Source organism: Sus scrofa, chromosome 14 (assembly GCF_000003025.6).
Source record: "Sus scrofa isolate TJ Tabasco breed Duroc chromosome 14, Sscrofa11.1, whole genome shotgun sequence".
In the NCBI taxonomy this organism is placed as follows: domain Eukaryota; kingdom Metazoa; phylum Chordata; class Mammalia; order Artiodactyla; family Suidae; genus Sus; species Sus scrofa.
Window position 1 is genome coordinate 64300925 of NC_010456.5, and position 13957 is coordinate 64314881.

At 42.6% G+C, this 13957-nt stretch overlaps 1 long non-coding RNA gene across 4 annotated transcripts in view; it reads left to right on the forward strand.

Annotated features, from left to right (window-relative positions):
• The window catches only part of LOC110256801, a 93018-nt gene continuing 79322 nt past the window's right edge, over window positions 262-13957 (forward strand). For 2 of the 4 annotated variants that reach the window (XR_002338815.1, XR_002338812.1), the window contains exon 1: window positions 262-761. This is a non-coding gene — a long non-coding RNA (uncharacterized LOC110256801). The remainder of the gene's footprint in view (window positions 762-13957) is intronic. The other 2 variants (XR_002338814.1, XR_002338813.1) reach the window with 1 other exon arrangement.

Sequence of the window (13957 nt, forward strand, 5' to 3'; positions counted from 1 at the left end):
ATTTGCAGCAACGTGGTTGGACTTAGAGATTATCCTACTGAGTGAAGTAAATCAGACCAAGACAAATATCATATGAGATCCTTACATGGGGAATCTAATAAAAATGATACAAAACAGCTTATTTACAAAGGAGAAGCAAACTCACAGATTTTAAAACTAACCTTAAGGTTACCCGTGGTGAAATGGTTGAGGGATGGGGGAAAGAATTGGGAGGGTGGGAATAAATATACACACTACTGTATAGAGTAGATGATTAATGAGAACCTACTCTAAAGCTCAGGAAAATCCACTCAATAGTTTGTAATAACTTATATGGGAAAAAAGAATGGCTATATGTATGACAGATTCACTTTGCTGTACACCTGAAACTAATACAACATTGTGAGTCAACTATACTCGGATAAAGTACATTTAATAACATAGGAAGAAGGAACGTCACAGGAAAAACAAGAAAAACAAATAAATTATTATTGCAATAAATGATGCTGCTGGTAAGTGCCATCCCAAGTGGTTGGTGGGAAGGTAAGTTTCACTGGTTATCTTCAGCCCCTGAATTACAATGGGGGCCATTCTAGAAATCAGGTTAGAGAAATGGAAACAGGTGTTAAAGGTAAAACCTGCAAGTCCCACCACCTGAGAATGATAGTTTCAAGGGTCAGCTGACGAGGGCTGGGGCCACAGCCTAGACTGGAGGTCTTCAGTCAGAGCTGCCGATCAGGCTTTTCCAGAAGCACGGAGTGACATTTTGTCTTCAGGAACAGGTATGGTTAGAGAGGACAGTGACCCGCTAGCCAGGTTATACTTTAATAAGCCCTCCATAAAAAGAGAGGATGCTTTGCATCAGATTGAGCAGGCATAATTACAATATGGGTTACGGAAAGTGGTTAAAAAAAATTAGACCCAGAGGAAAAAATATCAAAAGTAAATTGTAATGTTATGTTGTGAACTAATTGGAAGCTTTAAATGGCAATTGAAATTCTTTCTGGGCCTCAGGGAAATGAGGCGGCTTTCTTCAGGATGTTTGAACTTAATTACCAGGTGCAGCAAGAGCGGAATAGATTTTGTAAAATTACTTAAAATAATCATGTTGGGCACCAGAAATGGTTATATTTATCTAAGGGCCTTAGCAGACCTTTCAAGTTGAAAGATAATTTATATCATAGAAAATTTAGTAGAATTTTAATGCGTCTAAAGATGAGTGGGAAAATGTTTGAAGAATGTGCTTTGTACCCTATGAGAAATTCATTTGGGTTTAAAAATGTATATGGATATTTCTTTAGTGGAGCACTGGTATGCTAGCAGCAAACAGTTGTTATGTTCTTAAAAATATTTTTAAAAGGTAAAAGTAATACAATAATTAAAAGTTTTAGAGAACAACAACAAAAAATTTGCCTATTGATCTTACCAGTCTGCTACAAAAACTCATCTTTTTATAATCCTTTGTGGACATATGGTTTTCATATTGTTATGCAATTTTGTATTGGTGTTCTTTTTTCCTTATTAAAAAATAAGTTTTTCCTCATGTTGCTACATATTCCACACTTTAATTTAAAATTTTAATGGTTATATGATATTCCTTCCAGGAGATGGGCCAAAATTCACTGTTTTCTATAGGATGAAACATTTAGATTTTTTCCATTAAAAATAAAAATGCAATGAATGTATAAATTGCCCCTCCTTCAGTTCTTGTCCTGGTTCCAGTCTTTCAATTATTTCTAAGAAATAGGATTAATCAGTAAAAGGGTATACGACATTTTCTTGGCTCTGAGTATAGATTCCTAAATTACTTTATAAAAGAGTGGTTCCAATGAAGCAAAATGCTACAATGCATCAAACAACACATTCATTGTATTTACCAGCATTTTGTCTTTCTCTTTCTTTCTAATTTAATAATAGCTGTCTTTTAATTTATGTTTCCTTAATTGTGAGCAGAGCTGAATATTTTTGCCTACATTTAGTTTTTTATGTCCATTGTGTAGTTAGGGCTAAGACAGGAACCTAAATTCAATTGATGACAAATTCATTAAAAGTTTCTGAAAATTTGTTACAAGAAAGTATTAATACTCCCAATTTAAGTGAAAAACATTTTAGTTATATTGGAATGAAAAATTAACATTTCTGAAGATGGTTATTTAATACTTTTAGGTACCTATTTTCTCTGGTTGGCTCACCCTCAAACTAATTTCCCTCAAAATGTGAATAAGGATTCACCCACGAAAAAAGTTTGCGTAGGATCAAAGAAGTTGGGAGAAAGCCCTCGGGGGATGGTGGGCAACAAGAATGCTTTTTTCCTGAATTGTTTAGACAAACTGAAACATATTCTCCCATGATCCCAGTTTGTTCTCCATCTCTTCCAAGGGAAACAGACTCCAGCCTCCTCCTGGGATTTTTCCAAAGCGTATTAGCATATTAACAGCTCTGGGAAGTCCTGGGCTAGATCTTTTAGACAGAATCACTTGATCATATGCTTCACATTTGTCATGGGTGTGATCTGGAGAGGTACCCATAACCTGCCCTTCAACAAGGGACATTTCCCTGGGTTCTCTAGTCATCTGGTGTTGTCACTGCTGTGGCTTGGGTCACTGTGGTGGCCGGGTTTGATCCCTGGCCTGGGAACTTCCGTATGGGTGTGGCCAAAAATAAATAGCTGAGACGTTCCTCCCTTTGACTCCACCCCTTCCCACCAAAGCCAAATGAGTAGCAAGGGTATGTGGGACTTGGGGTTGCTTATCTGATCTGAGAGAGAAGCCTTGGGTCCCTGTTTTCTTGTCCTTCTTGTCATTAAGTGGTAAGACCTGCAGTGGTGGTGGTGGTTGAGGATGCTTCAGGGTGCGTAAGAATACCCATTAGAGCTTGAGGAGTGTGTAATTGAACCTCCGATTATGTTTATTTTTTCATCTTTGGATGTTTCTATTTCTGTGTATTTTACCATGTAGCATAGTATATATTTATAATAAATACACATGTATGAGGAGTACACACTCAAATTTGGATACTAGTGATCTAAGACGGCTAAGAACATATTGTGAACTTAAAAGGAAATGAAGAGGCTGTTCATTCATTCATTCATTCATTCATTTAAAATTATACCTCTTGAGCAAATCCTGAGGGTCAATCCTACTAAGCATGGGTGGTATAATAAACAAGGGTCCCTACCTTCACAGAGCTTTTAGGACTCAGGCCAGAGGGACAAAAGATGTTCTGGGACCTCTCCTGTGATGAATGTGGCTCATTAGGCTAGAGCACTGGGATTTGGAGCATGCTTTTATCTGGAGTTTCACTTCTGCACACGTCCAGCTCTGAAATGTAGTGGCAGTTGATGACTCGAGAATTTGGGATTGCTCTTACCGGTCCTTCTTTCGCTCTGTGTCTTTCCTTATGAAAGCTATGATGTACAATATGCACAAGTCTAAAATCGGTGACTCTCCAAACTGAATGAACTTTGGAATGAGTCTAGCTAAGAGGTTCATCATGATACAAATTGTCCAGTTGATCGACATCAACTTGGGGTCAGTTTGTTAGGGCTACTGTATGCAGCAAAGTGCTACGAATGGAGTGGCTTAAACACAGTTTATTTTCTGGATGCTAGAAGGCTGAAAACAGTGTCCGCAGGTTTAGTTTCTTCTGAAGGTTCTGAGGGAGCATATGTATCAACCCCTTTCTCCTAGCTCCTGGTGATTTGCTAGCAGTCTTTGGTACACCTTGGCTTGTAGGTATCATCTCAACTTCTGTTGTCATCTTCACTTGGCATTCTTTCTGGATGTGTCTGTCTCTGTGTCCAAATTTCTTCTTTTTTAATTTTTATTAAAATATAGTTGATTTACGGTGTTGTGCCAATTTCTGCTGTGATCCAGGCATACATATATACACATTCCCTTTCTTACGTTATCTTCCATCATGGTCTATCGCTATGCTATAGAGTATGACCTCATTGCTCATCCATTCTAAATGTAATAGTTTGCATCTACTAACTCCAAACTTCCTGTCCATCCCACTCCCTTCCCCCTCCCCCTTGGCAATCACAAACTTGTTTTCTATATCTGAGAGTCTGTTTCTGTTCTTAGGTTCATTTGTGCCATGTTTTAAATTCCATATATAAGTGATATCATATGATATTTGTCTTTCTCTTTCTGACTTAATTCCCTTAATATGAGAATCTCTAATTGCAACCATGTTGCTGAAAATGTCATTATTTCATTCTTTTTTTATGGCGGAGTAGTATTTCATTGTGTATATGGACCACATCTTCTTAATCCATTTATCTGCTGATGGACATTTAAGTTGTTTCCAAGTTTTGGCTGTTGTGAATAGTGCTATAAAAAACATAGGGGTGCATGTATCTTTTTGAGTTGTAGTTTTGTCTAGATATATGCCCAGGAGTGGGACTGCTGGATCATATGTTAGTTCTATATTTACTTTTTCTGAGAAAACTCCATACTGTTTTACATAGTGGTTGTACCAATTTACATCCTGCCAACAGTGCAGGAGGGTTCCCTTTTCTCCACACCCTCTCCAGCATTTGCAATTTGTAGACTTACTAATGATGGGCATTCTGAGTGGTGTGAGGTGCTATGTCATTGTAGTTTTGAGTGTATTTCTCTAACAATTAGTGTTGTTGAGCATTTTTTCATGGGCCTTCTGGCCATCTGCATGTCTTCTTTGGAGAAATGTTTGTTTAGGCCTTTTGCCCATTTTTTGATTGGGTTGTTTGTTTTTTGTTGTTGTTGTTGCAAATTTCCTCTTTTTATAAGAGCATACGTTATGTTGGATTACATCCCACTCTAATGACCTCTTCTTAACTTGATCATCTGCAAACACCCTATTTTCAAATAAGATCACCTTCACAGGTAGCAGGCTTAGGACCTCAGCATCTTTTGGGAGGATGCAATTCAACCAAGAACAGATGGTTAGAATGTGTTGGCAGCTACATCTGGAGTCCTGATCTGAATCTGCCCTTGTGGTGGGAACACAGGCCACTTACCTAGTCTTTCTGGATCTTGCTCTCCAGGGTGATGGATCTTTTCCTTGTCATCCTGGCACTGGTTTCTATGGGGGAAAACTGTGGTTAAGTGGGATAGGGAATTGCAGGATTGTTGGTGCCCCAAGAGATTTGGGAAGCTATGTATTGATATTGAAAATGTGATCGAAATGGGAAATGCCAGGAAAATACATTGCCACCATAAACACAGAGGTGGCATATGACAGGCTGTATGTGTAAATAACAATGATTTTTATCTTGGAGGAGCTGTGCTACTCAGTACTCTCTGAAGTTATCATCCACATGAAGGTCTCTTTGGGGAATCCTGCTCTCCATGACTAGGATTTTCATTTCTTACCCTGCACATCCTTTATTACAGGTCTGATGACACTCTGTGCGTTTGCTTATCTGCTGTCTCTTTGCAAGATTATGAGTTCCTCAGTTATTCATCTTTACATTCTTACCATTTGGAAGAGTACCTGGCATTTAGTGGATGCTCAATACATATTTGGTAAATAAATGAAAGATTAATTTTTATTAATCAATGTGGTAAAGGTATTAGAAATTAAAAATAGCCAAAAAATGGAGTTGCCTTATGGCACAGCGGGTTAAGGATCCAGTCTTTTCACTGCAGGGGCTTGGGGTTGCTGCTGTGATGTGGGTTTGGTCCCTGACCCAGGAACCTCCATATGCCTCAGGTGCAGCCAAAATAATTTAAAAAATAAAAAATAAATAGCAAAAAAAAAAAAAAAAAAGACAAAAGAAATAGTCAACATTAGGGGAGTGGATAGATAAATGATGACCAGAGCCATGTGACCGAACTTCATGATGTGAACAATTATGTTTTCAAAGAAAGTTTAATGACATGAGGTCATGCATATTCTTCTTAAGTTAAAAAGCAGTGTATGCAACTCTGGTGTCATCCCCATTTTATTATTATTTTTTTGGGGGGGTTTTGTTTTGTTTTGGCTTTTCAGGGCCACACCTGCAGTATATGGACATTTCCAGGCTAGGTTGGAATTGGAGCTGCAGCTGCCGATCTTCACTACAGCCACAGCAACACTGGATCTTTAACTCACTGAACGAGGCCAGGGATCAAATCCATATCCTCATGGATATTAGTCAGGTTCATTACCGCTAAGCCCCAACGGAAACTCCTCATCCCTATTTTGTAAAGGATATTGTGTGTCTTGGCGCATTCATGTGTAAGGGCATAAAACATAATTGTGTTAGACATGCAGTACTAAGATAGGAAGGAAACAGACCCACGTGTGATCTGTGATTCTCTCTGCTTGGTGAACCAGTTTTTATTTTCTTTGATGAAAGTGTCTGCATTTATACTGCAAATTTTCTGCATGTATCTCTATGTTCTGAGATAAATTGATGGACTGGATTGAAAAATAAAACACTAAGAAGATTTCATGGAGAGTTGTGAAGGCTGTTCTCACAGGGAATAAAAGAGGAAACAGGACCATTCATTACTCCAAGGTTCAGTTAGAAATTTATCCTTAAAGGAACCCTCCACTGGTTGTTTGTACAAGCTACTCCTTGGAGTTACTGCTGTGGTGCAACAGGATTGGCGGTGTCTCAGGAGCCCTGGGATGCAGGTTCAGTCCCCAGCCTGGCACAGTGAGTTAGAGATCTGGTGTTGCTACAGCTGCAGCTTAGGTTGACACTGCAGCTTGGATCTGATCCCTGGCTCAGGGACTCCATATGGTTCAGGGTGACCAAAAAAAAAAAAAAAAAAGCACTTCTTGGAATAACCCCACCTCTTCTAGGATGACCTGGGTCAGCCTGGCTGGTGCCATGTGAGGCATAGCAACTGCTTGCAGTTTTGCTGTTTTTGCCCTGTTATGATCCAAGGTGCTGCAAGGACAAGAACTGTCCCCGAGTGGTGGCCTTCCCTCTTTGTGCCACCAAAGCTGACTCCCTCTTCAGGTGTGCAGGCAGCCTCAAGGGGCCAGAGTGGAAAACACACATCGCCACATGCCTGTGAAGTCTGGCCCCAGCTTAAAACCCTCAGGCAAATAATGTCTTATTCAGAGCGAAAAAAATTAATGCAAGGATTCTTAAATAAGGGTCTGGCTATTAACACGTTCTGGGACTAAGGTCAGGAGGGTGTGGGGTTGCAGAACTGGCCCTGATAGAGGAAGGTGAGGCATGGATTGGAAGCGTCTGAAGGAGAGGTCACCGAGGAGAGCAAAGATGAGGCTAAATTTATACTCGGCATCTGGGTCACGCTGACCTGCTTGGGAGAGGGAAGTTGAGATGGGGACTGAGTGTGAATGGTGAAGCACACGCAGAAATAGAAGTGGCTGAGGCCAGCGATGCTCAGACTTTGACAGACACACAAACCACCAGGGGTCTGGTTAAATTTCATCTTCTGATCCAATCAGGCTGGGTGGGGCCCGAGGGTCTGCCTGTTTAACAAGCTCCCAGGTGGTACCCATGTGGGCCTGTCCATGGACCACACTTTGAGAGGTAAGGGCTTAGGAGGCAGTGAGGACCCACCAGGGGCTGTGAGGAGCTGAGAGGTTACAGTTTGCCTCATTGTCCGAGCATGCAAGTCACTGGGATTTCCAAGGGACAGGAGAAATTCTTTGATCCAGGGGGAAGCCATCTGGCTCCAGCCAGTATTTGAGAAGTCGTGTGGTGTGGTAGAAAGGAGGTCAGGATTTTGAGTCCCATTGACATGGGTGTGAATCTCAGGGAGCTTGGTGTTTATCATGCGGGGAATGGAGAAGGCTTTGAAGGCCTTAAGCGTCTACTGGTCCACACCTTCCTTGACCTCCTGGCTTAAGCGCCTCCTTTGTGCTTCAGGCACTGCCAGGTTTTCAGTGAAAATGGCCTATTGCCACTGTCCTGGCCAGGCCAATGGGCACCACCTGTCCAGAGCCTCTTGCCCAGAAAGGGGAGAGAAGTTTGAGAAATTAGACTCCTAGCAGAGGTCAGGGTACACACTGGACCCTCAGGACCTCTTCTCATAATGGGCCTGGCTTCCTGGTAATGTTATCTGTGCTTTCCATCCTTCCTACTCAAAGTCTGGTCCATGGACCAGTAGGGCTACTTTACCCTGTTAGAAACACAGCATCTTTTGCTCTACCTCAGACCTTCTAAATCAGAGCCTGTGTTTTCACAATACCTCTAGGTGATGCGTGTTTTAAAGTTTGAGAAGCCCTGCTTTCCAGGACTCTCCCCCTGGCAACTTTCTGTCCAGGGAGAGAAGCTCAAGGCATTAAACAATGCTTGCCTAGTCTTCCTGTGGACCAGGCAACGTTCTGGATACTAACTCTTTAAGAATCCATCAGTCACACGATCCAACTCTTCTCTTGACTAATGCCTATGTTGGGGCCTCCCTGTAGTGTCCCTGCAAGGGGGTGCAGGAGGTGCCTGGTCCCATGGAGCCCCCACACCTCCTGGCCAGCTGGGGGATGATTGGGGCCTCTGGGGCTCAGCATAAAGCAGAGCCTAGTGTGAAAGTAGGGAAATTTGCACGTGAGGGATCACAATCTATCTGGACCAGTCTTTGCTTGGCATCATGGAAAGCCTTCTGGATGCTGCCAGTAATTGCATTCTAGAAGTGGGGTTGGTAGACTGGCTTCCACCCACTCTCCAACCATGATTCAAACTCTAGAGGGAAGGAAGATGTTTGCAAGCTCAGATTGTGCAGACTGAGTGAGTCCCTGGAAGGGGAGAAAGTGAGATGGCACTTTTAGCACTTTCCTCCCGAGGACATAGACTTCCTGCTGACAGAGCAGTGGTTTAGACCATGGACACTAAGAAAGATGTTTTAAGTTCCAATCCCCTTCCTGTCACTTAGCAGCCATGTGGGCCTTTGATATGTTACTTAACATCTCTTGCCTCAGCTTCTCATCTGTAAAAGGGAGAATATAAAGTACCTGCCTTGTGGATGTGTAGTGGATTAAACATTAGTACGTGTAAGGGACTTAAAAGCCCTCAGTTCATGTTCCTTATTGGTGGAGTGGCTCTATCCCGAGTCAGACTTAACTTCTCTCCTTCATCCAGATGGGGTTGGGTAGGGCCAGAACCAAGCTGGAGGATTCCGACTTCCCAAATTAGAGAGAATTGGCAGATCTTCTAGGGTGGATTAGGATTACGGGCCTAATTTCCCATTGCTACTCTAACAGATGACCACAGTTTTGTGGTTTCAAACAACACAAATTTAGTATGTTGCAATTCTGAGGTCAGACATCTGAGATGAGTTTCATCAGGCCAAAACCAAGATATATGGACAGCTATCTGCCTTCTGAAGGCTCTAGGAGAGAATTCATTTCTTTGCCTTTTCCATTTTCTAGAAGCTTCCTTGGTTCACAACCCCTTGCTCAAGCCTCAAAGCCAGCAGCCTAGCATCTGCATATCAACCTTGTATCACTCCAACCTTTGTTTCGGTTTTAACTTCTGGTTCTCTTACTCACTTACCTGCCTCCTGCTTTCACCTGTAGGACCCTGGTCATTACCATGAGCTCACCTGGATAATCCAGGATCACATTCTCTTCATCTCACAATTCTTAATCACATACGTAAAATCCCTTTTGCCATGTAAAGTAGTGTTGCTAGGTTCCAGGGATTGGTACGTGGATATTTGGGGGGGTGGGTATTATTGTGCCTGCCACAAGGGGCAGAGAGAGTCACCAAAAATCTACTTTGCTAAGGAAATTAAGAAAAGCCATGTTCATGATCAGATGGGGTTGCTAAGAAGCTCTTAGTAATCAGAGGGCCATACCATTGTGGGGTATTTATATGTACCAAGCCTTGCTGTAGGTTGCTCCTATGATTTTTACCTTATTTAATTTTTTGGCAGTTTATTTATTTTTTATTTAATGATTTTTTTCCCATTACATTTGGTTTACAGTATTTTGTCAATTTTCTACTGGACAGCAAGGTGACCCAGTCGCACATACACATAAACATTCCTTTTTCTCACATTATCACTCTCCATCATGACTAGATACAGTTCCCAGTGCTATACCGCAGGATCTCATTGTTTATCCATTCCAAAGGCAATAGTTTGCATATATCAACCCAAAATTCCCAGTCCACCCCCCTCCCTCCTCCTCCCCTCCTTGGTAACCACTAGTCTATTCTCCATGTCCATGATTTTCTTTTCTGTGGAAAGGTTAATTTTGTGCCATATATAAGATTCCAGATATAAGTGATATCATATGGTATTTCTCTTTCTCTTTCTGACTTACTTCACTTAGTATGAGAGTCTCTAGGTCCATCCATGTTGCTAAAAATGGCATTATTTTGTTCTTTTTTATGGCTGAGTAGTATTCCATTGTGTATATATACACACCACATCTTAATCCAATCATCTGTTGATGGACATTTGGGTTGTTTCCATGTCTTGGCTATTGTGAATAGTGCTGCAATGAAAATGGGTGCATGTGTCTTTTTCAAGGAGTTTTATCTGGATATATGCCCAAGAGTGGGATTGCTGGAGCATATGGTAGTTCTACATATAGATTTCTAAGGTACCTCCATGCTGTTTTCCATAGTGGTTGTACCAATTTACATTCCCACCAACAGTGCAGGAGGGTTCCCTTTTCTCCATACCCTCTCCAGCATTTGCTATTTGCGGCCTTATTAATGAAGGCCATTCTGACTGGTGTGAGGTGGTACCTCATAGTGGTTTTGATTTGCATTTCTCTAATAATCAGTGATGTTGAGCATTTTTTCAGGTGGCTCTATGATTTTTAGCATTTAATTTGCCTACTAACCCAGTTTCCTAATGAGAAAGCAAGGGCTAGGAGAGATGGTTGTTTCCCTAGTGGCAGGGCTGGTGCTTAACTCAAGGGTTTCTGATTGCAAAGCCCAACCTCTTCCCACATGCCTTGATTTTATCCACAGTAAATAGAGCCCAGTGAGGCATGGCCATTCAGAAGGGCTATGAAATGCTGCTTGAGTATTTCCACAGCTGGGTGCTGGCCAGAGTACTATTTGGCAGCAGCCTTTAGAGTCTTATTACCCATTTTGGGTGGAGGGCTGGAGAACCCCTTGGGGAAGAGACCTTCATTTGCTGTGGGCCCCCTTGGGCTTCATCTCAAAGTCCCATGGTTTCCAAGGTAGTGTGGTCTGGAAACCCTATGCCCTGTGCTGCCCTGCCCAGTGGAGGCCCAGCCCAGCGTTGGATCCCTTCACATAAACAAATTAGAAGATCTTACGCATAATGCACAAACCACTCTGCAAAATCAATTCTGCACCCCTGGCAGTAAAGTTTTTGCCATGAGGAATATCGGGACAGGTTGTGAGTAATGGAGATCATACTACATGGCAGGAGAGAGACATGGTTTGGTGAAAGTGATGTTTTGTTGGATTGAAACATTCAAGAGTACGTGCAAACTTGGGCAGTGCTCCTCCCTGATGGGTTTCTGAGCAAGGGGAGGATCCACTGGACTGACTGTGATGAAGATGCTCTTGTACTGACAGGGGTGTGTGCAGTGCTTCCTCCCACGGGAACTGGGCAGCATCACTACGTGGCTTCTACTGGAAGCAGCCCTGGGAGATCGCTGTGACCAAATGGGCTGTTGGGGGAGGTGATGGAGAAGCAAACTTCTGCCTTATGTAGGAAAGAGCTTTCTAGCAGCTCAAGCTGCCCAAAGATGAGATGGGCCAATGTAGGGGCAGGGAGCTCCTTGTATTCTGAATTATTTAAGGAGAGACCACACACAGATCTGTGAGGAAGCCTGGAGAAGGAGTTTCTACTATAAACGCAAAGTTCCTCCTATGTAGGTTTAAAAAAGGTGATATTAGCTCTAAGTCCACATTTGGAAGGCTGGTCCCACCGTAGGAGTCTCCTAGGTTACTGCTGGGGGTCCCCAGGTGTTTTGCATATGCTCAAACCAATACTCCTAGGCTTTTTTTTTTTTTTTTTTTTAATGGCTGTACCTATGCCATATGGAAGTTCCTAGGCCAGGGATTGAATCTGAGCTGCAGCTGTGACCTATGCCACAGCTGTGGCAATGCCGGATCCTTTAACCCACTGCACCTGGGCAGGGATTGAATCCGTGCCTCTGTAATGACTCAAGCCCCTATAATCAGGTTCTTAACCCACTGCACCACAACAGGAACTCCCCTATGGTCTTTTGAATAGCCCTGCTTGTTGATGTCACCTGCTCGAGTTGCTTGAGTAAGGCACCCGCTGCCCGTCACTGCTCCACACCATCATTGCCAAGTGCTTTATGTACCACATGCACTGTGTTCCCAAAGAATGGGAAAAGCCAGGAGGGTGCTAGGAAATGTTTATTAACTGGCTCGCCAGAAAAAAGTTTTCGATTTATAGTTTTTCCCGCTTTCTGCAGTATAAATGCTTTCACCATGGCTTTTTGCCAAGCTCCCACTTGCTTGCAGAATTCCTGAGAAATTAACAGGTGCAGGTGAGCCCCAGCACAAACCTGGAAGGACGTTTCCATTTGATTCTATGTGTCAGTCAGAGCCCCTGCTCCTGGTGCCCATAGTGCATTAGGAAAGCATCTGCTTGGTTTTAGCACATGGCACCCTTTTCTACCAGGGACCAGCTCAAAGTTCTTGGGTAGACTAGGGGAGTGCGCACCCTCCCGGATTCTTCCTCATCCCCACGGCACAGTGTGCTCCTGGTTTTAGGCACAAGCTGATCGCAAAGTCACCATTTCAGGAGAGACCTTCTCACTTATGCAAATAGTTACCTCAGAGAGTCTCTGCATTGTCATCCTTCAATCTCAGTTTAAATTTAGTTGGTTATGCAAAGTGCTGATCATCAGAATTTAATGGGGGAGGATAGGGGACTTAAAAATGTGGAATCCTGTGCTGCTCCTTCCTGCAGAGATTCTGCTTTGGAAGATAAGGTGTGGGGCCTGGAAATAGGGAATTTTCTAAAGTTCCCGGGGCAATTCTCATGATGAAACATGTTTGGAAATCACCATGCATCTTTGCTTTAGGAAGGAGGTTAGTGAGAGAGCACAGCCTTGAGTAGCCCTTCCAGAAAAGTCAAAGCCCTTCAATCTTCTTCCAAATGGGGGTCGATGTCCCAAGAAGTACAGCAGCAAATGCAAGAGATGTGACTGTCCCTTCCTTCTGCCTATAACAGAGGATGTTTGGAAAACTAGCAGTCCACACACCACAAGCCAAGAGAGAGTGACAGGTACCTGAGTTAAGTCACTCTGAACCATGTGTTCTTTTTTCCCCTTTCAATTCTTTAAACATAAGATTGTATTTATATATTTAATTAAAAAAATTTTTTTGACCATCCTGTGGCATATGGAGCTCTTGGGCCAGGGGTAAGATCTGAGCTGCAGCCGAGAACTAAGTCACAATTCGGCAATGCCCGATCCTCAATGTACTGTGCCAGACCAGGGATCAAACCCGAGTCTGCTAAGATGCTGCCGATCCCATTGCACCACAGTGGGAGCTCCTATTTTTTAGTTTAAAATTTTTTTTTATTGTAGTATGGTTGACTTATAGTGTTGTGTTAGTTTCAGATGTATGGTAAAGTAACTCAGTTATACATGTCTATATATGTGTGTATATATATATATATATATATATATCCATTTTTTCTCAGATTCTTTTACCATAGAGGTTATTTCAGAGTATTGGGTAAATTTCCCTGTGCTACACAGTATGAACAATGTGTTCCTTTTTTTTTTGGCCTTGCCCATGGCATATGGAAGTTCTAGGAGGCCAGGGTTCAAACCTGCGCCGAAGCTGCTGCAGTGATAACACCAGGTCCTTAACCCATTGTGCCACCAGGGAACTCCCCTCATCCTTTCTCCCCAAGTCTTCCTCCACCTTGCATGCCTGATACAAAGCTTGTACACTGGGTTTCTCCAGAGCACAAAGGAGCTTTCTCCTCCTCCTGGCCTAAGAGAGAATGATCTCAGAAACAGGCAAAGAAGATAGAAGAAAAATGTATTTGTGTGCTTGGGGGTGTCATTTGGTCATCAAATCATGTCTGCTGGTTGTGACCACTGGAGATAAGAT